The following is a 25,461-nucleotide window of genomic DNA, read 5'->3' as shown; positions in this document are numbered from 1 at the left end:
CATCAACACTAGAATTACCTTGGCACAACCGTTGGAGTTGATTGTACAAGGTTCTTGTGAAATGTTCAGGAACAAACCATCTACGCAACAGATTTTTCATTTGCACCCATGTCTCCGGACGACCTCCAGCACGACACAATTGGTTCCACCAAATCAAAGCATATCCAGTAAACTCAATGGATGCATATCGTACCTTCTTCTCCTCTGTATAGTGGTGGCTGTCAAAAATCTGATCCACACGCATCTCCCACTCCAAATAATCATCGGGCTCGGTTTTCCCATTGAACGGTGGTATGGTAAGTTTGAATTTACCAATCCCATCATCTTCATGGTCACGATAAGCACGCCCATGACCTCTTCCTCCCATGGCAAAGCCTTCTTGGCCTTCTCTGCGACGATCATGATGAACACGTCGTGGTCGAGGCTCGTAGTAGTTTTGAGCATCATCGGAGTGGTCGCTCCAATGCTCTCGATGGTGATCCTGCTGTATGGGGAGTTGTCGATGTCGACCCCGTGCCGCAAGCCCATCTCGTGGTGGTGACGATGGTGCCCAAGTAGCACCTCGCTGGTCGTAGCGAGCACGCCGAGGTGGTGCAGCGTAGTAGCTATGAGCATCACCCGAGTAGACGTGGTTGTGCTCTCCATGCTCCTACTCAAGGTGGCGTTGGCCCTGTTGTTCGGGGATTTGTCGATGTCGACCCCGTGCAGCAAGCCTATCTTGATGGAGTTCTTCGGTAACGGAGTCGATTCTCCGGCCAAGGTTGGTCTCCACGGCCGATATGCGCCTCTCCACCTTGTTCAACACATACTCTCGTGTATCCACCAATGCCAACACATAGGCGGGTTGCAAGCTTGGATCGTACACGGGAAGTGGCAGCTCCTCCTCCACGAGGTGCCTACCTCCATGCACACCATCAACACTGCTGGATCTCCTCGAACCCATGGAAGCTTCTCAAGAACAAAATCAGCAAGAGAAAAAATAGGACCGCGAACAACCTAAAGCTCTGATGCCAAGATGATATGGGACGCCTCGGAAACGATCTTTCACGGTGCCAAAGAACTCACAAGGAGCAGCAACAAACTCACTCGATACTTGTTTCAACAGACTTTGTTTCTCTCAAGTAGCAAGAACAAGAGGAAACACTCTCAGATATATTGCAGTGGATAACTAGCTGGGTTTACAAGGATGCAACCCAAACCATGAAGCTTGTGAACCTATGAAGAATCACAAGAGGGAACCACAAGGATCCTATATGAATTGAGGACAGGCCCTCCAATCCACACACACGAGCTAACACTCAACAATACTAGTGCTCACAGCACAACACAACCTCACCGGCTGTCTACAAACATAAACTCAGAAATCTCATCCCCCCTCACATGGAACAGCTGGGGAGTATTTATACTAGAAGCACCCACTAGTTAGGTGTGAAAACAACTCAAAAAGAAGGGTAAATTCGTGAGCCAAGCTGTAGCAGGAGCAAACTTGTTGAGCCTCGCGTTGTAATAAATTCCTGGACAGGTTGCATGGAAACTTGTACAACTTTTGACTCAAGACCTCAAATGATGCACCGTTTTTTTGAATGAAAGCTGACTTCTCAGACCATCTTTTTAGCCTCTATAAAGTGCTAGAGACTTCCAGAATTAATTAGGTTTAGGTGGGAAGTTGCAGATAGAAATCTGATGTGTCATTTCTCCCAAAATAGGCACCGGAAGCTTCCCAACTAAGATAATGGTTTTGCCCTTGTCTTCCTTTGGATGCTCTAATGGTTCAGCATTTGTGCTAGCATTAACCTCACTCTTGGATGCCTTGGTCATGATCTGGTCCACATCACCTAAGGTTTATCAATCCGTAGGAGGCGTAGGATGAAGATGGTCTCTCTCAAACAACCCTACAACCAAATAACAAAGAGTCTCTTGTGTCCCCAACACACCCAATACAATGGTAAATTGTATAGGTGCACTAGTTCGGCGAAGAGATGAATATACAAGTGCAAAATAGATGGTAGATAAAGGTATTTGTAATCTGAAATAATAAAAGCAGCAAGGTAACGAGCGATAAAAGTGAGCGTAAACGGTATTGCAATGATAGGAAACAAGGCCTAGGGTTCATACTTTCACTAGTGCAAGTTCTCTCAACAATAATAACATAGATAGATCATATAACAAGCCCTCAACATGCAACAAAGAGTCACTCCAAAGCCACTAATAGCGGAGAACAAACGTTGAGATTATGGTAGGGTACGAAACCACCTCAAAGTTATCCTTTCTGTTCTATCTGTTCAAGAGTTCGTAGTAAAGTAACATAAAGCTATTCTTTCCGCTCAATCCATCATAGAGTTCATACTAGAATAACACCTTAAGACACAAATCAACCAAAACCCTAATGTCACCTAGATACTCCATTGTCACTTCAAGTATCCGTGGGCATGATTATGCGATATGCATCACACAATCTCAGATTCATCCAACCAACATAAACGTACTTCAAAGAGTGCCCCAAAGCTACTACCGGAGAGTCAAGAACGGGTGCCAACCCCTACGCATAGGTTCCCAATGTCACGAAACCCGCAAGTTGATCACCAAAACATACATCAAGTGGATCACAAGGCATACATCAAGTGTTCTCATAAAAGACTCAATCCAATAAGATAACTTCAAAAGGGGAAACTCAATTCATCACAAGAGAGTAGAGGGGGAGAAACATCATAAGATCCAACTACAATAGCAAAGCTCGGGATACATCAAGATCGTGCCATAGAGGAACACGAGAGAGAACATGAGAGAGAGAGAGAGAGAGAGAGAGAGAGAGATCAAACACATAGCTACTGGTACATACCCTCAGCCCCGAGGGTGAACTACTCCCTCCTCGTCATGGATAGCGCCGGGATGATGAAGATGGCCTCCGGTGATGGGATCCCCCTCCAGCAGTGTGCCGGAACAGGGTCCCGATTGGTTTTTTGGTGGCTACAGAGGCTTGCAGCGGCAGAACTCACGATCTAGGTTATGTTCTGGAAGTTTGAGGGTACGTAGGTATATATGGGTGAAAGAAGTACGTCAGTGGAGCTTCGGGGGCCCCATGATGCAGGGGGGCACGCCCAGGGGGGTGGGCGCCCCCCCACCCTCGTGAGCACCTCCCTTGGCTCCTGACGTGGGGTCCAAGTCCATCCGGTAGCTTTCCTTCCAAAAATAACTTCTCTAGTTGATTTCGTTCCGTTTTGACTCCGTCTGATATTCCTTTTTCTCGAAACACTGAAATAGGCATAAAACAGGAAATCTATGCCGGGCCTCTGGTTAATAGGTTAGTCCCAAAAATAATATAAAAGTGGATAATAAAGCCCAATATTGCCTAAAACAGTAGATAAAGTAGCATGGAGCAATCAAAAATTATAGATACGTTGGAGACATATCAAGAAGCTACCTAGTATCTATAGGGTGGCAGGCGGTTAGGCGTGTGGCAGGCTGAGAAGATGAACCGTGCATCAATTTCAGAGGTTTTGGGTGTGGAATGCAGTTTTGCCAGAAAAATGGATCATGCCCGGGGTTAAATGGATGGCGGGGTGGTGGGAGCATGGAGTTGGCAGGCAGTTCAGGGGAGGGTGGGGTGGCGGCGGCAGGCGGTTAGGCGTGTGGCGGGCTAAGAAGATGAACTCTGCACCAATTTCAGAGGTTGAAGAAGCCCTTCTAGCCATCCATGTTAAATCCAATGGCTCACAAGAGTCTGCTGACCCAAATTGCTCCTTCATATTGCAGGATCCATGTGGCATTCAAGGCCTCAAAGGTAGATTCCGCATTCGCACCCGGTTTGTGGGCTCGGCGCGGGCGCGAATGGCTTCCGCCGCGACAGCCACCATGCGCGCATCCTCCGCGCGGGCAGAGACGATAATGAAACGATAGTTCCTCCTCACCAGTGTGTTGGAGCACGCGCTCATCCTCCTCTTCATACGCTGTGTGCATAGATGCGGCTCCACCAGCTGCTCGCGTGCTTGGCAGCACGATAGCATCGCGAGGAGGGACTGCAGATGACGTGAGCAGGCGAGCCTTCGGCTTCATGGCACAGGGATGGCGGCAACACGGCGGTGATGGGTGAGAAATTGTTGGCCGGAGCAAGCGGGCGCCAGCATGCGCAATGGCGGCACGAGCTTAGTTTAGTTTTATATAGGGTTGGTCAAAGTTAAAAGAAAACCGTACTAGTACACGTAAATATTAGACTGAGGCATCGCTTATATTAGTTACCACAAACACGATACAGAATGTTGTGCAAGCGCGTGAACCACGGCCGTGCTGTCGATCGAACGATGCGTCATCGTGTTGCGCTCGAAGGACATCCACCGAACCTTCTTCTGTATGCGAAAACAATCCCCGAATATTACTCAACTTTGTTTTCCTGGAAAGGTTCTTGACGCTACAATATTTCCATATATTTGAATTTAGCTCCACTTCGTGTTTATTTGGATTTGGACGTTTTAGGTGCACCCTAGTTTTCTTAATACTGATTTTGTGTGTGTGGCTGAGAGAGAATGTGTGTATGTGTCCATATGTGTGTTGTGGCGGGAGGGCAATGTGGAGACGGTGTGCGTGTGATAGAGACATAGAGAGGTGTGAATGTGCAAATGATCATGCATGAGTGAAACATAGACAGATGTCAATACGTTGTGTATACATGAGAGAACAGTCTTCTATTCTACTTGTGTGTGTGTGTGGGAGAGAGAGAGAGAGAGAGAGAGGAGCATATGTAACACAACAACCATCTCTCTCGATTCGTTTGTCCCTCGCACGATCGCATGTAACACATGCATCAACGCACACATTTTGACACCCTCACCCGGCCCCTGCCCACCTCAAGGCCCGCACTCGCTCTCTATCTCGCACGCACAATCTCTTCGTGAAAACCCTGTTTAGCATGTAGCTTTCCATCACATACGCACAAATTTCTCTGCATAGGTTTGTCTTCTCTCAATATCTGACACACACACACACACACACACACACACACACACACACTCCCCCGAGCACACAATTCATCCCCATCCAAGGTTATATCGCGACCACTCTCGCTTGTGCTTCTCTGCACCGCAACATGCACAACACCTCAATCTTCAAAGAGGGCATTGAGGAGATCAAAGACGGCGACCACACTGTGCTAGAGAATGCGGGGCCATTTGGAAGTAGGATGATGTGACAACGACTAACTGACTCCTCCCCCCACCCTCTCTCTCCCGCACAAAATTACCAATCCCTCTCCCCCCTCACAAAATTATCAATCCCTCAACCCACGATATCCTTCCCCTCTCGTCCATGTTTTTCCAGCTCTCTCATCAAACCTTTTGTCTCTTCTCCTTCCACGTGTACAGAATCTGGATGCACATGCATCTCACGTATATTACATGTCTCCATATTTCTCACAGACCTAACTTCTTCCTCTCTCTCTCTCTCTCTCTCTCTCTCTCTCTCTCTCTCTCTCTCTCTCTTTGTCTCGCTAGGTTTGTCTCCTACTCTCTCGTCCACATACATACAATCTTTCCCGCCCTATCTGCTCCATCTTCACAAGCTCTCTCTACACGTTTCATTCACACATTGGGATGTGTTCAAAATGTTGCTTTTATAATGGATGATGTGGAGTTATGGTTGGTTTTGTTGCATCCTACAAAGTAATAACTATGAAATGCATTTAGATTCTCATTTGACTGGGATTATGTGAGTTTGAGCATGTTGTGAAGTACTATAGACCTCGTATACATCTTGGAATTCAACAATGATTGCAACTATTGAATTGTATAGACCATTACATTCGAAGTAAGTAGCCTAATATATTTATTTCACAATTACAATAAATGATTAATTCACTACAAACTAAGAAAACAAATGTGTACTCCCTCCATTTTTATTTAAGTCTGTGTATTAGCATTGGTCAAAGTTTTGTAAACTCTCAGAAAGTTTATAACAAAAAATATTAACATATACAATAACAAATAAATACCATTAGATTGATTATTGAATGTACTTTCACATCATACATATTTGTTATGGTAAATGTTTATATTTTTCAATAAATTTGGTCAAACTTTAGGAAGTTTGACTTCGATCAAACCTAATATGCAGAGTTAATAAAAACGGAGGGAGTACTAGTAGTTACTAGTACTACTCGCTTGTTTCTTAGCCGAATCACCAAACACGCCACACGGGGAGTTCAGTGTCACAAAATTTTGAGGTCAGCGGGAAATTCTCCCGCAACCCTGATTCGATCAGTGGGAAGTTACCATCATAGCCTTCGGAACAGGCCTACGGATGACGCTTGGTAGGAGGTTGTTTTCATAACTTCATGTTCATCCTACCCAGCCAACCCCACCCCGGCACCCAGAGTAGTACACCTGAATACTCCCCATTTTCTATCCCCACCACAAAATAGACTTCTTCACAAGACTGCGGCCTTCGTGCTCCTCCCCTTCTACATCGGTGCACTCGTCCACCGTAGCGCATTTGCCTCATCGATGACCTCGTACGCCGCACTGGAGCCGGTGCACCGTCGTCGTCGTACACGGAGCCTCTTCCCGGGTACCGTCTTCCACGGTCTCGGATCTGCTTCCCGGAAGCCGACACCAAGCATAGAAGGACCACCATCATGGACAATGAAATGACTCCCGTTGCCGACCATGATGCACAGAGGCCGCCGCGACCATCGTTCTCCTCCTCGATTGTTAATGTGTGTATTGAATCATTTAGCAGTACATGTGTAGTTCCAATTTTGTTCATACCTACCCTTCAAATTTCCTGGTTGCTATTGTTCCCGTAAACGTAATTGGTTATAGCCTCCATTGTCAAACAGAATATCAGCTTGTAATTGTGTGCCGCTCCTGTATCACGCTGTGCTTGGGTAGGTTCTTCATCTGCAACCAGTAGTGTGGCAAATGATGGAAAGTTTTTTAGAACTAGCAAGATGCCCATGCGTTGCACGCGTCAAGATGCATTTGTATGAGTAGTTTATCTTGTTGGAGAAAAGTATGAATGCGGGAAGGCCTTATTTGCAAATCTGGAGAGGGGTGTGGGTATCTTTCTGCAAAGTTGCCATAGTTTCCTTCCTATCCGTCGGATATAAATCGGACGGCCTATATTGCAGGATGGCAGGCACACCATCATCACCAACTCTGTTTTTTAAAAGAAAAAAAGTAGAGAGTAGAGAAGTAGATATAAATATTAAATATTAAATAAATATAACAGTAGAGAAGAGAGTAGATATAGCAGGGACGTTGGGAAAGGATCGCACACGCACAGGAAAAAGCGGCCGGGCGTGCAATAGTTTTGGTGCGCGGCATCCGGCGCGCTTTATAAAATCCAACGCCCTCCCACCATGCTGTGCCTTGCCACCGCTCTCTCCCCACTCTGTGCCTTGCCACTGCTCTTTCTCGCCTCGCCGCTGCCGTGCCACCATGCCGCCGCGTTGCCGGGAAACTTGGGGATACCGCGACATCCGTGCGTGCCCCTCCAGCGGCTTCTCCGCCGAGATCCGGTTTCGTGGGATGCGCCTTGGCCTTGGCAATTTAAACACCGCCAACGAGGCCACTCGCGTGTATTACGCGGCGGCGTGGAGCCTCTAGTGGCCTAATAGAACATTGAACGTCTCCAATGTGCCGACGCGGGAGCGGGCTCAGGAGCTTGCGCCTCTGCCGCGGCTTATCACCAATGAGGATCGTCGCGACAACCGAAGGCGGGAGCACCATCTCGGCATCATTGAGATGGGCAAGGAAGCCATGGCTCTGTGGCGCCAACGCTTCCCGCAGGACATCATCAACGAGCACGAGTTCTACACGCAAAGGAGGGCGGAGAGGGAGAAGAGGAGGGCGGAGCGAGTTGCCTATCACGAGGACAAGCATAGGCGAAAGTGGACGCTCAATTCAACATGAGGCTAGGAGCAGCGTCTCTCTGGGAATCCAATGATGATTGGTATCTTCATGCCCACATTCAGACGTCGGAGGAGGACATCACCGAGGAGTCAGACGACGAGGAGTAGTTGAATTATCTATTTTTTATCTATCTATGCTATATCTATGCTGAGAACTATCCTCTACTCTCTAGTCTCTACTCTCTATCTCTACTTCTCGATCTCAGCACTGTAAATGCTTTTTTAAAGTGTCGTGCGTTGCGCTTATGTTGGAGATGCTCTAACATGGCAGACGAGTGCTTTAATGTTGCCCACAAGATGCGTGAGTATTACTAGTAGTATATTTTTCTTGCCATGTTGAGATTTTAAAACCACGAGTGCGAACATGCAGACGAGCAATGAAGACCAAACATGGGATATTGGGGATATCTTCAAGGAGCATGGCAGGTTAAAGAGGAGCTGCACCGAACCTATAAAACAAGCTTTGGTAAGTAACACCTTTTCAATTACTTTCGTTTAGCCTCGTGTTCTTCGATGTGTATATGTTGTAGTTTCTGTTTCTCTTAGCCTCGTGTTCTTTGATGTGTAATAAGAAGAGTCTTAATCATCCTAATGCTTTCATTTCTAGCTTGATGTAGGAAGTGGGTGTTCTCACCTTGTAGTCTGTTTATATATATATATTTTCCTTTTGAATTCACTTCTCCGAGTCTTGTTTATCTGGCTTCTACTAAATGGATCTAGGTTGCTCTGAGTATTGATCTAAAAAAGAAGTAACTTCATGTCAGGATGCAGTTCCTGTGAGGAGGGAAGTATGGTCAATCTCGATATCATGTTTCCAAAATGGGGCTGGATTACACACAAGGTGCCAATTCCCTAATGATGCTGGATTAGACACAAAGTGCAAATTCCCAGATGATGATGGATTACACACAAGCCAGGTGGAGTCGTCAGCTGTTCGTGTCCTCGTGGCTCTAGTAAAGACTGAAAGAAAACATGCGGTAGCCCTTGAGAATGTAGCTGAGTTACTGAAGAAGCGAAAAGAGGAATCAGATGCTCTCTTCACCCAAGCCAAAGACGAGATGGAAGAAGCCAGAAATAAGCTAGCAGAGGCAGAGCAGGCTAGGCGTCTCCTGCTATCTAAAATTGTTGTCAATACAAAATTTCCATCATAATAGCTAGGTTCAAATGTTTATCCAGTCAGCATGCCTGTTGTGATGTCCGTGCATCTACTGATGTGGAACAAAATATTTTTTTTCGGATCATGTAATAACAACAATTACTTTCCAAACAATAACAGACGAAGCATTGGACATGGTATAGTTCACGCGCAAGCCTGACATTCCAAGTTCAACTTCCACATCAAACTCATGTTCACAGATATCTCCACATTCATAGATAATGTCCACAACCATGATTCACTTCAAAGCCAAAAAAATGTGAGGAGAGTTACAAATAAAGAAAAACCTCTAGTTCCTGCTACCAGTGCGAGCACAACTAGTCAAGATCATGCGTAATTAATTATATTTTGGTTATATTTTGTGTTCTAAAATGCCGGCCGGCTCGTGGAAGGACGTGTTGCCGGCACACGCGCGGATCCTGTGGAGCAAGGCAGGGCAGTCTGAAGCCGGTTGCATGCGGCGAGGAGGCGTGTTCATCCGGGCCTACAGCGAGTGGGGCCCTCTTGGCCGGCACGCCGATTCAATGCCTGCGCTATGAGAGGTCGCGTCCATGTCAGAGCAATCATTCCCTCCAGTCCTTTTTTGTTTGGGTATAAAAAAATTCGTTTTCCATTCCCATTTTACAAGTAAAATTCATGGACAAACTTTGACCCAAAATACAATGGGGACTAGTAAACCAGAACAGAGATAGTAGTTTTTTTGATCAAAGAAGGGTTTCCCCCTTCCGATTTTCATTACTGAAAACCAACATCTAAACCATAGTATTTTCCCTAGAACTACCGGTTCAACATCTCGCAACATAAACCCATACAACCATACGCCAAGGAGGTACTACCTCCGTCCTGGTTTATTAGTCCCGTGAGCTATCACAGGTTGTACCATTTTTGTTAGGCCGCTGCATTTAAGCACGTCACTTTATTTCCTCCATCCCAGATTCCAACACTCTCCCCATGGAAGCAAGCGCATGGGGCTGCTCGATTGGATATGCATGCAGGCTACATGCGTGCAATAGCCATTGCATGCACAAAGGTAGTAAGTAGGCCTAGTTAGTATGGGTGATTAGAGAGGTAATTTATTTCCAATTTCTCTTTATGTGTGCTTTTCTTGGTCTTTTTGTTTTGGCTCAAGGGCCCAATAAATTAGGACGGAGGTAGTAGTAGTTATGAATTCCATTTTCACTCCGTATCAATCATTCTAAAAACTACTTAGTATTTATAACGCGCCATTGAAAATCGGAACTCTTACCCCACTAATAAAAAATGATATTTTAAACATGGCTACTCGATCTGTGGCAACTGGCGAGCCACCGCCTCCAGGTCGTTCACCTATGGTCTCGACCATCAAGTCCTACGGATCAAATTATGACGCGACCTGACTATTCCTACAAAGGTGTGCTCCACCACGTACCTGGTACCCGCGCATGCAGCTATCGTGCACCTAGGGTTTTAGGGTTTATTTGTTAATGGTGCCTTTACGTAACTCTCATGTGTGTGAGATAGCAAGAGACCAACTGCGTGCGTGTGCCTCTTCTCTTTGTATATGTACTCCTCCGTTTGTCTGGTGTCCAAAAAATTGTAAAGTGGTAATAACTACTAGCAATGTGCCAATGCGTTGCCACACAATCAAAGTAGATTAATACATATTCACCGATTTGATAGAAAAAAGAGTCTAGTTTTGAAATATGTATATCACTAAAAATATGTTATGTTTCACTCAAAATATATTCATTTGACGGTTTTGATGATATAAGGGAGGAATGTTGTTAGTTTTAAGATTCGAGAAGTGGTATATGTCTAATTTCTACTCTTACTAGCAAGATGCCCGTGCGTTGCACGGAACATCAAGATCTTGTGGGTGAAAAGGATGAAAGAGGGAAGGCCTTATCTGCAAATGTGGAGAGGAGTGCGGGTAAATTGCCATAGTTTCCTTCCTATCCATCAGATATAAATCAGACGGCCTATATTGCAGGATGGCAGGCCCACCATCATCACCAACTCTGTTTTTATCCCTAATCTTATAAAAAGCATAGTCGGTGATGATGGTGTGCCTACCATCCTGCAATATAGGCTGTCCGATCTATATCTGACAGATAGGAAGGAAACTATGGCAATTTTGCAAAAAGATACCCACACCCCTCTCCACATTCGCAAATAAGGCCTTCCCTCGTTCACACTTTTCTCCCACAAGATAAACTACTCATACAAATGCATCTTGATGTTCCGTGCAACGCATGGGCATCTTGCTAGTTGTTGCAAAAAGCCCATGCATGTGAGAGAGAGAGGGAGAGAGAGGAGGAGGACAGAGTGCATGTGTGACAAAGACACAAAGAGTGTGTGTGCGAGAGGTATCAACTTTAAATGAGGCGATAGTGTGTGTGTGCACGATCGAGAGGGCGTGCCTCAAGAAGGGAAGAAAAATCTACATAGATACAAGGAGCGGCAGAGATACATGTATGCGATAGTGGAAGCACAAGTGTGTGGGTGTATAAACCTATCTAGAGGCTAGTCGATAAATGTTTGTGAGATAAATACGAGTCGGGGGTGCAAAAGCGAGAGTTTTGTGTGTGAGAGAGAGAGACGGTAGTCGGTAAGGGGAGTGGAAGCAGGAGTTGTGTGTGTGAGAGAGAGGGGGGGAGTTTGTCTGACGGTAAACAAATGAATAATCTTAGTTTTATAACTGGGATGGAGACGGAAGGAGACCGCAACAAATGTTGTGTCTGCAGGAGAGAGAGTAATTTTAGTGGTATGAGTCATATCTAGACACATATATGGTGTGTGAGAGAATCCTATAGAGAGAAAGACAAAGTGAAAGACGAGTGAGACTGTGTGTGTGTGGCAGTGAAAAAGAAAGGTTAGGTACCATGTGAGACCAGAGAACGGTAGAGACTTGAGAGATAATGAAAACCGTGTAATGTATAATGATAGGGAGAGTGTGATACTTCTCAAGGGAGAAGTCGAGAGACCATATTTGCGAGGATAGGAGAAACATGAAGCGAGCGTGTAGGTGAGCTAGAGAAAAGAGAGTGATAGCTACATGAAGGAGCATGCATGCGAGATAGATGGGTGTGAAAGGAGTCAACATAAAAGGGATTTAAATATTTGAATTCGAGATGATGATACATGTAATTCATACTCAAACCAAAATTGATCTATCAAACATGCATACTCATATGAATTCACACTCATCTATGTTATTTAATATGTAGATATTACTGATCCATACATTCTAGTAGAACATAATTTGGTTTACATTTTTTGAATTCAACCTTATGATTTTGAGATCATTGTATTTGTAAAGGAGCATAATTCTTTGTTGTGCTTTTGAAAGTATATAAAAAAATGATGTATATAGAATTTTATTCTAATCAAAAATGGATCCTGCCCGAACAAAAATAGAATACAAACGGGATTCGAATTGAGTTGGCACGGTAAACGTGCACTCTGCAAAATTTGAACAAAGTGGGGAAAGTCGCAGTAATCGCGTGAAACCAAAATCTGCGAGATGGAAATTACTGTCTATCCCTGCCACGCAAAGCCTATCGGCTCGATTTCTATAGGTTTCGATAGGGGTAGGTTTGTAATTTCACTCAAACATGACATAACCGCCTCTCACCCGGATTCATACATGGTGGGCGCCAAAACACAGTGTCTCCGACTCACTCCCCTAGTCATACACGGTGGGCGCCAAAAACAAACTCTCATCGGCAAATATTCGGTGTATGCGAGATTACCATCCTATCCCCAACCGACTAATATTGTTGTGATGTAGGAAATTTAAAACAGGGGCTATGTTTGTAAATTTCCTTCCATTTGAGACAAGCGTGCCCTGGAGACATGGTTCCCCCTTCCTCTCTCCCTTCATTTCCACATTCATACTCCGTGGGCGCCAAAACACCCTCTCCACCCCAGCCTCCTCCATCCGCCACCCCATCCACGACCGTCCTCCTCCACCATGCCGGAGCTGATACCCCGACGCCATCGTTCATTACAAGAGATCGGCCTCTCTCATCCACGACTTCAGACCGGAATCCTTGCATCCCATCCTCTCGTTCATCCCCGTCGTCGTCCACATTGCCGGTGCCTCTCCTACGACTGTCTCGTCCACCACGCCCCGCCGCCACTGTCTACCCTCCTAGATCTGCTTCCACGCCGCTGACAGCCGTCACTACCGCAGCACCGTCAAATTCTCAGCAGATGCATACATGGCACCGCACCAGAGGCGGTACTCTTTCGTATGTGCTCAACTTATTTATCACAATAAGAAAATAGATCGCCACTGCTTTACTCTGATTTCTTGTCCATCACTTACTTGCTAGTTGAAAGCAAACATTGGTTCCAAAGTTGCCTTTGTCCGGTTTGCACCTTCAGATCCGCCATGGCACGCTCAACACTATACTCGCAATGCTTACAGTTTTCCCCTTTTATATTCCACACTAGTTAAATCACATTAGACTAAATTTCAAAATTTGGTCAGTCGATTTTTCAGAGCTCGCTGGAGTTCGCCGGTGTGAAGGAAGGTGCTTGGGTAGGGATGGTGGTTGTGGGGGCGGTGGTGGGGCCTCGCTGAACAAAGAAAACTCGACGCGGGTGGGGGTGGGATTGGCGGAGGAACACAGGCGGTGGGGGCCGGTGGTCCGGCCGGCGGCCCGTGCGGTGTTCTGTATGGGAAGAATTAGAGACAAGGAAGAAGAAGGTTTAGGAGACGTAGGATCTTCATCGAACCGCCTAAAATGGTCGACTAACCCAAACGACAAAAGTCACGCGACTTGCATGTAGACATGCCTTTATATTCAGTACCATCATCGTACATGCTTAGCAGTGCTCCTGAATCCATCAAGCTAAACAACGTGCCACTCATAATTCCAAACTTGTTGCTTAAATACGAATCTGATATGATGCTCATATTACTAAAACACATAACGTTTAATTGGTCAGCTAATGTTCCTACTTTACTTTCGAAAAGCACGTGCACCACATAGAGAGACAACAGGGAGTTGCATTCTTAATGCGCTCTGGTTCATCATGTGTGGGCACTGTGCAACGAACATTTTATTATCCAAAATCTGCTTGCTCTTCGTTAGCATGTTCCTCTTCCGTTCTTCTTTAATAAGTACTCTCTCCGTTCCTAAATACAAGTCTTTGTATAGATTCCACCATGGACTACATATGGAGCAAAATGAGTGAATCTACACTCTAAATGTATCTGTATACATCTGTATGTGATCCATAGTGGAAATCTCTACAAAGACTTATATTTTGGAACGGAGGGAGTATGATAGTAGTACAATATGTTCCTTGTAATGAAGATGAGCAGGGACATTTGCAGTGTAGAGGTCTATACAGTCGGTTGTGATGGACACTTTGAACTCTTCGGGCCTCTTTGATTCGTAGGATTTTGTAAACATAGGAATAGGATTTGTAGTGGGTTGCCCACTTGAATCCTATAAGAATAGCAAGGAAATGCAGGGAGTTGTGTCTCCTTTGAGGGTTACACTGATATTAACAGTACCGCACCTTCAGTTGAAGAAGGCTGGTATCCGAAGCCTTTCTAGCCATACCATCAATACTAGCACATATATTCCAGCAAGTTCCACATTGCTGATTTTACTCTGATGCTTACGGTTTTTGTGTTATATCTACACTATAATCTGTGTAGCTGCTTTGTGTCGCACTAGCAGCAGTCCACTCTTGAAGCTAAACACACCAATCATAAGTCCAAAGCTCACTTCTTCAAATACGAATTGTGATATGATATTGATATTAGTTATCATACACACATTTAATTGGTCAGGTAATGCTCCCACTTGATTTTCCAAATGCATGTGGCCACATATAGGGAGACAACACGTAATTGCATTTCTTTGGGCGCTGTGATTCATCATGAGTGGGAAACTAACATTGTATGCAATGAAGCGGAACCTCAAGAATATGCTTCCTATTCTATTCTTTAACATGTTCCTCTTTTGTTATTCTGTATTTAGTACGTACAGTATGTTCCTTGTTAGGAAGGGGAGCAGGGACATCTGCAGTCAACAGCTGATAGAGCTGGCCTATACGTGATCGATAGGCTTTGAATTACTAGCGGTAATACAACACTGTATTTTCTAGCCAATTCCACTTTCCCGATTTGTATATCGTGGTTATGGTGTGCCCCTTTTATGTACACTACGATCTGCCTAGTTGTTATGTGCTCTTGTTATCATGGTTTGGCAATAAACTCTCTATACAGTATATTATGAACCTATCATCTGCCAACTATCCTTACTTTTGGAGCCTATTTTTTGTGTACTTGTGCCAGATTATATTAATGCACACACCATATTACAGCACACATGAGCTCTCTCATCATAATCCAGTGATAACACACAAGTCTTTACAGGGGCGCCCCTATATTAGAATATCCTATGCATTACAAAGATAATCTCAATACTATTTATGTTTTCATGGTTCTCAGATATTATACGTAATTACAATGAATATCATAATCCGTGCACAGAAGAATATTGTGGAACACTGCAATGACTTACAAAATTGGCACCAAGGCATTGAGTGCCATTCTGGATGCAATGAAACTCATACGCTCCCCACTTGTAGATTCTTGTTCAGAATATGATCCTAATGACTATTCTAACCTCGAGGAGTCAAAGGCAGATGGCCTGTCCTGTTCACCCATCTAGGTGCCTGTTCTAATTTGGCAAGGTTTTATTGATTGCGTGTATCTTGCATATGTTGTCTTGCATTTCTTCTACTTTGTTGCACCGCCATCTACTTAGTTTACTCATCATATATGTCGAGATGCCATGCCCATCCATTATCAATACATATTCCATCTGTCATCATACCATGTTTTTCCACTCAAATGTTGTTCTTGTGCATCAGACATCAAAAAGGAAGAGGGTGATTGCCGAACCTAAAGGAGCACTAGCAAAGTCCTTGAAAAACATGGTGGTGCTGGAGAAATCAGACAACACCCCACTAATTGGTTGTACAACCCAATGTTGAGGATATCACTTATCCTTATCGTCTCGGTCAGCTAGGGATTAGAGATTAATCGGAAATCGACCGATTAATCGATTTTCTCGGTCGACTATTAATCGGATATTTTTTTGCAAATCTCAGGTTCCCAACACTAAAATACGCTATATTCAACACCAAAACAACATTTGTCAGAAGTGTTACCTTGATTTCTAGCCTTTGAATCCTCGATAATGGCAAACAAAATAGGACAGTAGTACATATTCTGTAACAAGGTCCACAAAACATAAATAAACATAGTTTTTGCAAACATCATGCTATGAATAGGTCTGATTTATCGGTAGATTCCCGATAAATCACTTGTTAGAGTGATAAATCGGTCCAAAAGATAAACGGCAAAGATAAGGCATAATCTTATCGGTCACCCCCCGATTAGCGATAAATCAGAAGATTAATCGGTGAATTGGAAGATTTCTTGAACAATGGTACAACCAGTGACACAAAACAGAGGACCGACTCCAGCAGGCTGTACCCATACTTCACTGGTCACACCACTAGCCCCACCACACAGGACCTGCACTCCAGCAAAAGGTATGCCGATTTCAGTTGCCATAGCACCAGTCGTACCACAGAAAAATCCCACTCCAGCAAAAATTACAGCAAGTCCACCGGCCGAAGACCTATCCCAATTGTAGAGACGGCCAATTCCTGCAGATTGGAAACTCATTCCAGTTATTCCCAGTTTAAAAACAATGCTTTCAATGTTGTTAGGGACTACGTGTATATATTCCCATCATGGGAAGATTATAGTGAATACAAACACCATTTTCACATCTTCTTGTCCCACTTACGTGTAAGTGCTATTATTCATGGTGATTATTTTCCTGTTTTCTGCTGAGTGAACACATCAATGATTTACATTACATTGTTGTAAGTAGGTGAGGGTCAATCTAGATAGTCATGACGAGCAAAGCTTGCTTGCGCTTTTCAAGGAAGCATTGCAGCAGTATCGGTGTTACCTGAGGAAATCAGACTTTGATGGCAAGTCTATAAATGATTTTTTGGTGAAGTCTTCTGTGCTAAATTTAGAAGACATTGAATGGAAAAACCTTGTTATGCACTGGTCTCGTTCCCAGGATGAGGTACTGTCTACGAAATCACATGACAATTTGAACTTCTACTTTTCCGCATGTGCCTTATGGATCTTTTTTTCAGGAAATCTGCTCGAAGAGGAATTTCGGTTTGAAAAGAACGACATGATATCGCAAATATGCTGCCCGCTGCTTTGCTCTTGTTAGTACATGTTGTCCTGTATCACTATACTTGCATACATACCTGGTTCATTATGTGACAGCAGTATGCATGATAGCTTGCTTATCAATTGTTCGCTCCAAATTATCTGATCTGTATGAATGGTTACATTAGTGTAGAATATATCTAATGCTAATGAAAAAATTTAGCTCTGCATTGTTCTTGTAAGTACCTGTTGCCTTTTATCAGTGTACTTATATTGGCAGGTAGTTGTTCATGTACCATCACTCTGCAGCTTATTTTCCTTTGCCCTCCATTTTCTACACATCAGATCTATATTTACTCTTACCATAAGGTTGTATAACACGGATGGTACTGAAGAAGTTTAGCTGTGCATTGCTCTTGGCTGTACCTTTTGCTTGTATCGCGGTACTTACATTTATATCTACTTGGTTATGTAGCATTACTCTTCATCTTATTTTAAATATTCTCCATTTTTTCTTATATTATCACATCTATATTTACTCTTAACAAAATGTAGAATAAAGGCAATGCTTATGAAGAAGATTATGTGGTAAACTTCTTGAATTGCCCCCCCCCCATCAGCATGGACAAGGGCTTTATAGAGCCTGTCTTCACTAATAATGTAAGTTTGTCCTTCTCAAGCCTTCAAACTTTGTTGTGTATATTTGGTTAGGCATGACTGCAACAATTGTTTATTTTTGGTGTTTGCATCAAATTGCATGTTTAAAGTTTATTATGTAGTTCATAAACAAAAGTTTGTCCTTCTCAATTTAAGTTTTCAGTTGTACAACCAAGTTCCTTCTTCATACCATGTAAATTAAACTATATAGAGCAAGTGATCTTCTTTGACACTGCATGTATGCTTCTGTTCTTGATACGTAATCCAGTGGTGTGGTGAACCTACCCACTACAACACAATGTCATATTCTGCAATGTCTTAACTATGAACAATGTCATATCATTCTACTATTATTTAAACCGTCTCTTTATTTGCCAATCTGAAATGGGATAAATTGACAGCACACTAACCATTGATACTTATGAGTTATTGATCTGTAATCCAGTGATGTCGTGAAGCTGCCAACTCCTTCACAATGTCATTTCCTGCCATGTCTTGACCTGAACAATACCATATTGTGTTAATGCTATTTTAAACCGTGTCACTTTATTTGTCAGTAAGAAATGTGATGAATTGTCAGCACTAATACTTATATGTGCAAAACCTGTCATGTGTCTGCTTGTTTATCTTTCAGAGTGAGGAGGATATAAGTGTCAAACAAGCGCAATCTCATCAGCTTGCTCAGCTACTTGCGCTGCAGCTCCTAAGTAGGGCTAACCATTCTTGAACTCTATTGAAGTGTTGTCGGTTTTGTATATTATTTTGTCGGCGTGTTTATTTGCACTGGTGGCGATCTTTGATGCCCAGTGTATGTAATCTGCTATCTGCTTGTGCTTTATTATCATAGTGCCGAACTTTGATGCCCAGTGGATGATATTTCTTTATTGTATATCCTGTCTTCGCAGTAAACCGGCCAAACCGTAAAATTATGGTACATAATCGGGCCATCATGCAAATCACTATGTATGATTCGCATCATGGGCCCCGTCATCTTATTCCATTAACAGGCCTAAATGTAAACTGGCCCAGTAGTAGATTCAGGCCTTTAATAGGCCAAGTAAACCGCCGGCCCTATTTTCGCAAGAAAACTCAATGGGCTTTTAGGAGGCTGAAAAGTAGGTTGGGCCCGAAACGCGCCGAACAGCTCACAGGCCGGAAGTAGGCTAAAATAGAACCCAGCCCATGATTGTGCCAATCACATCACGGGCTTTTAATAGGCCAAAATTCTCTCGGTCCTTGTTTGGCCCAATCAGATTATCGGTTGTGAGCAGGCCGGATGCAAACCAGGCCATAGTTAAGCCCAACTATATGACGAGCTTTCAATAGGCCGAAATAAATATAGGGCTGAAATGTTAAACGGGCCTTTTATAGGCTGAAACTAATATCAGGTCGAATTACTAAATAGGCCTTTAGCAAGTGGGCCCAAAAGCATAGCACTAGTTGATGGGCCGAATCTGATATGGGCCATAATTTATCCCAAAGCCTCTTAAAGGGCCGGACATGATCTGGGCCGTAACTTGGCCCAGAACATGGTAGGCTTTTAACGTGTTGGATCTCATATGGGCCTTTATTAGGCCAGGAACATGGCAGGCTGTCAATGGACCAGATCAAATATGGGCCGGCATTTGGCCAAAATATGGCAGCCTGTTAATGCACCAGCCCACTAGTGTCCTCAAAATCTTGTGGGCCTTCAGCTGGGCCGACCCATTATGGTCGTCGAAATCCCGTGGGCCTTTAGCTGCGCCGGCCATTACGGTCCGCAAAATCTTGTGGGCCTTTAGCTAGCCCGGCCCATTATGGTCTGCAAAATCTCGTGGGCCTTTAGCTGGGCCGGCCCATTATGGCCCGCAAAATCTTGTGGGCCTTTAGCTAGGCTAACCCATTATGGTCTGCAAAATCTCGTGGGCCTTTAGCTAGGCCGTCTCATTATGGTCCGCAAAATCTTGTGGGCCTTTAGTTGGGCCGACCCATTTAATCTTTATGGGCCACTTTTGGGCCGATCCACGTGTCAACATATCATAGGCGCATCTCGCCCATTGGATGAGTGACACCTGTGGCAACGTAGAGCTGTCACGTGTTTCCTCCAGCCAATGATGATTTTACATGTGGAAAATCCCCATTGGTTCGGGCTGTTAACGAGTTATCGGATCCAAAACCGGACCCGATAGCTTAATGACATTCCATTACAGTGGATGCCACGTGTCGGTCACCCTTGACGATAGCACTTCTGTGACGCACGACTTATCGTCATGGAAGTGGACACTTCCGTGATGATAATTTTGGTAATGTCATGGAACACTTCTACGACAACACAGGTATGACTATCTTGATTCTGTCTTAAAATTGTCATGGATGTACATGCATTACAGAAAACGTCACGTACTGTGACAAACACGTATCATCACGGAAGTGTATTTTTTTGTAGTGCTGCCTAACAAAATGGCCAACCCACACGGTGGCTCACAGCTCGTAGTGTACTGCGAGCCACCCACCACCCCAGACGCACACACCCACACACACACTGCGAATCCACCGGAACTACGATGCATGTTAAATTAATTATCCTGTAGTGAACATATATATGTTACCAAAGGAGGGATGTTCTAATTTCAAAAAAAATCAGAGATCATTAAGACATTTTAGTACATTAATTGATTGATTTTCTACGGGTATAATGTGCAAAAATCAAATTCGAGCTACATGCACACGGGACAGTGCACCTAAATGGATTGCAAAAACACATGTGTCTCACTGGGTGCATGTTTACTCCCCGTGCAACAAATTTCAAACAATGAGAATCTTGATTTTTAAATTCTAGTACATCCAAAACTAATTTGAAGTTCATGAAACTTATCGTGTTGTCATATGGACACCAATAAAAAGTTGCATTGTACTTTTTTGGGGGTCAAATTTGAGACCATTTTGATGTAATCTTTATCTAATTACAAACGGGAGATTATTAATAATTGGGAACCAATATCCCAAACGGATTATTTATTCGAACCGTGAGCATGAGACCAACAATGGATACGTGCCATGCTTCAATTAAGCAACAAAGCGGGAGCATTAATCATCCAAATAGAAAAACAATATACATTGGATTATATGCAACAAGTCATCAACACACAACGACAACGAGGATACATGTTGGATTATAGATTATTTCCAACAGAACATTCTAGTAAATACTAAAGTTTTTCTCACACAACAAATAACAAAGTGATGAAATGAACTTCAGCTCAACCAGTCCTCGATGTTGGAAACGCTTGCTTTGAACTATTACTAATTCTCTGGGAAGGGCCTGCTGTTGTCAATCTCGAGACCAACACATGACTGATCATCCAGGCTGAAGCGGCCTATAGGACGCATATTGTGATAGTGAGGGTAGGGAACCATAGCAATGTCCGAGGTATAGATACAGTTGCTTCTCATAAACGGTAGTAACGTTGTGTCAACAGCAGCTGGATCGCCTTTCACCATCATTGTATAGTTTTGTCCAAGGAAGAGCGAGTGTTCTCCAAGACTATCAATACAGAACCAGGGAAAAAGTGTTGGCACTAGCACACGAGTATCCATCCTGAATACCCTACAACGGATGTTGGAATAGGTCCGGAGAGTGCGACCATGGGAGACAACACCCGCTTCGTTAGTAACATCAGCAGTGCCCTATATACATACAAGAAGAGGGGATCCATCAGAATAAGTTGCCAGGCGCCACTGAGTATATAGGTCCTGCTCGTCATCATGCTCGTGATCATCACCATCGTCATCTCTCCCTTGGTTATAAAAAAATTCAAGTATAGGTGGTGGAATGTTCACAGGACCTTGGAAACACAAGAAGGTTAATTAGTAAAGGGAAGCTAACTCACATGCATGTGGATGAAACAATTATAATTACGGTGGAAGACAAACGTACCGAAACCATAAGGATTCCATACAAAAATAGTGCCACAAATGGTGGCAGCAAACATAAGACCCTCGTATTGAATTGCATCACAGTACTCATCCGTGTACAAAAATTGATTTTTGAGCAATATCCATCAAGGCGTGGAAGTAAGGACGGCAACAAGCTTGTCGAAGATAGCAACAACTTCATAGTTCTTGTAATCCCAAGAGCGGCTGGGAACTCAACGAATTGCTATCTTCCGTAGATGACATTCACCAAGATCGTATTTGAACATACGCAGATCATCTGTGTGCTCAACCTCAGGGTACTGTATGATTTTTGGAAGTGGAACCCGGTGATGATTGTACACATTCAAAAGTTCCCACTCATACTTATACCCAATATAAACAACCCAATCTCCATTTGCGCCTGCCCAAGCCTTACCCTCAAGCGATGGCATCTTAACATCACACGTATCATTATCAAGCGGCATCAACTTGCACAAGGCGAGGCTTCCGTCGTCCCCACGCCGGTGACTAGCATCATGGCGAAGAAGATAGGGGAGATGAAACCGCTCCTAAACCCTTGGGATCTTTGCAATGATGTTATTTGTTGAGTCGAGAATGGACTTGAACGAACCTGCCATGCTAGCCGAGGTGATGATGTCACACCAATCAATGAGTTCCTCCACCACGTCATATTTCAGGGCAAGAATAACAGGGTCATTTCCGGCCTGTTCCCTCCATGGAGAAGATGATTGAACAATGGCAGAAGGAAGGGTGAAGGCAAATGGAGGGAGGAAGAGCGTGCGACAGCAGTTCCAAATCGAGAGGGAAAGGTGAAGAGGTGATGGATGGTTGCCACGGTACATGAAGAGGCTAGTCGGGAGAGAACAGTTGCCACAGAGAGGTCACACACTAACGATAAGGACGTCCTCTCAGACCTAGCACCCGTGCGGGATGGCCTCCGTCCCCCACACGAACGAAGCCACTTCACACCCCACACATTTGGTCGTACACGCCGCTAAGAGAAAGTACTACAATAGTGGGCTTATAGCCTGCTTACATGGCAATTTTGCCTATGTTGAGGAGAGAGACATGAAGGATTCCAGCAATAAGGACAAGCGTGTCTAGTACTCGGCCTGGATGGAGAAACTCGACAAAGCTCACGTCGTGTACGCGGCCAAGGAGGCGCACACGTGCTATGACATGTACAGGCGGATCGTTGACATGAGGAAGTGCATCCTTCCCCAAAATGGCTAGGGATCCAGCCGGAAGCAGAGCAATGGCAAGCGTCGTCGCAACAAGAAGTAGATGATTAGATCCTCGTTTCTCCTAGTTTAGTATGCATGTAATTGCTTACTTTGGTGTGTGAAAATGTTATGTGTGTAGTCACTTGTGTAATTGTATGCTTAATTTGGTTATGCAATGCTGTCTTTTTAAGTATATATATGTTGATGTTCTGTAGACAGAGCATATCACATCACACACAGACTAAACAATGGAACCCGTCGGTGATGATTTCATCAATCACTGACAATTGTATACCAGTAATCATTTGCTCACAACACACACGGCTTGTTAACAGGAATCGTGTGTGTTGTTATCGGTCTTCCCACACATTTCCGATTACAGACCTGTTTGCCGTGTATCACACAAATCTTGTTAAGTTGAACCGTTTCTATTCTCTTGGCTCAACGCAAACAGTTCATCCGACTGAACTGTATGCCGTATATCGCACACACCTTCATCTGGCTGCCCGTTTCTGTTGTTCCGCCTCATCACAAACAGTTCATCCGAGTGAACCGTATGCTCTACATCGCACACGCCTTCATCTGGCAGCCCATTTCTTTTGTCCCTCCTCATCGCAAACAGTTAATTGAACTAAACCATATGCCCTGAATCGCACACGCAACAAAAATCTGAACCGTGTTTGGTGCATCCGTCATCGCAAGCGTTTTGCACCTTTTGATGGGTTTTCTACACCACCATTTGCGATTATTGCATCGCACACAGTTTCGTCGAAGGGTCTTTGATCGTAGTGTCGCGTTAGCAGCATCCTGCAGTAGTGGCACTACCTTATGTCTACCTTTTGTTTTCTGTTTTTATTAGTTCAATAAAATAAAATGCCATGCTTTGTCTGTTTTGTGAGTTTTCCTTGAAAAAAATGACCCAAAAATAAAACTTCTCAGAATGCTCTGAAAATTTAATACTATTTTTTGTGAATATTTAAGAATTTTTGGTGCAAACAACATCAGAGGGAGGTGCACCAGGTGGGCACAACCCACGTGGGCGCGCCAGGACCCCCACGCACGCCCTGGTGGGTTGTGGTCCCCACGTGGGCCCCCTAACTTATCTCTTCATCCCACATCATCACCTACCTCCAGAAAAAAATCACCATTGCTCTCACTTTCGTGTTCTTGCTCCGAAAACCGCGGATTTCGATCTCTTTGCTTGAAGCTCCGTTTCCAAAACTGTTTTGGGGAATTGTTGCTTGGTATGTGACTCCTCCATTGGTCCAATTAGTTTTTGCTTTAGTGGTTTATATTTTGAATAATTAGCTACTCTTGGTGCTGCTGTAGATGAGCTTGCATGTTGAATTTTTAGAATTCTAAGTAGTTTGAGTGCTTGCTATGGCCTCTATACATCCCTATTAGTTGCTAGCAATATTGTGAAGTTTTGTTCACAAATTTTTGTGACCCAAAATTTTTCAGAAAATTGTACGTGAATATTATGAACTTCCTTGGAAGGAGTTCTTTGAGGAGGAGATCCTCGGAGGCATCTTCTAGTAGCAGCTCCGCTCGTCAATCTTATGTTGAACCGAGTGAAAGTTCCATAGGAGATGCCACCACCAAAACATGCTTATGTCCATGCAACGATTATATGGTGAGTGTGGGCAATAAGGAGGAATTTGAGCAATATGTTCACAATGTCGATCTCGCTCCCTACATTTCAGATAAGTGCAACCAACACCTCACTCTCACTGAATCATTTGTCAAAGGATTTAAGTTCCATACCCATGAGTCTAGGGTGTCATTTAAATTGTATGAAAATCTATTTACCATATATTTAGAGAGATTCGCTCACCACTACAAAATACCATTCTAGGGGTTCGCTCGATGAACCGCCGGGGTCTGTGTTTGAGATATTCTTGACAAGTCTTTGCTATGGTGAGACTAGGGGAGTGACGCAAGGTAGAAGAAAGAGCATTCGTTTTCCCGCAATCAAATACTTCACACTATTTAATGGAAAATGTATTGTAGGCAAACAAGGTTATTGTAGTACACTTTGTGCTCCAGACTTGAGCCTCATACGCATCGCTCTCACCCGTGACAAAAGTTATAATCTTCGAGCGATTGTTGCATGCAGGCTGCAACACAACGCTGGTAGTGGATATTTTTATGGTGGAATTTATGCCACACGCTTAGCTAGAGAGCTGGGTGTTTCACCTTTGCCCTATGATCCTATTTTACCCACGCAGTACCTAGACTTTGATGCTATGAAATGTCATAAGATCCTTAGAGGTGAACCCCATAATTTCACTTATAAATTGTTGTTTAATAAGGACTCTATGATGGACACATATTTGCCTACACCTGCTCTCTTTAATGTTCACAACAAGGGAAGATATTTTTTTCTTGAGAGTGAGGC

The sequence above is a fragment of the Triticum dicoccoides genome, chromosome 3B (assembly GCF_002162155.2).
Source record: "Triticum dicoccoides isolate Atlit2015 ecotype Zavitan chromosome 3B, WEW_v2.0, whole genome shotgun sequence".
NCBI classification, from domain to species: Eukaryota; Viridiplantae; Streptophyta; class Magnoliopsida; order Poales; family Poaceae; genus Triticum; species Triticum dicoccoides.
Note: the sequence above shows the minus strand (reverse complement) of the source record.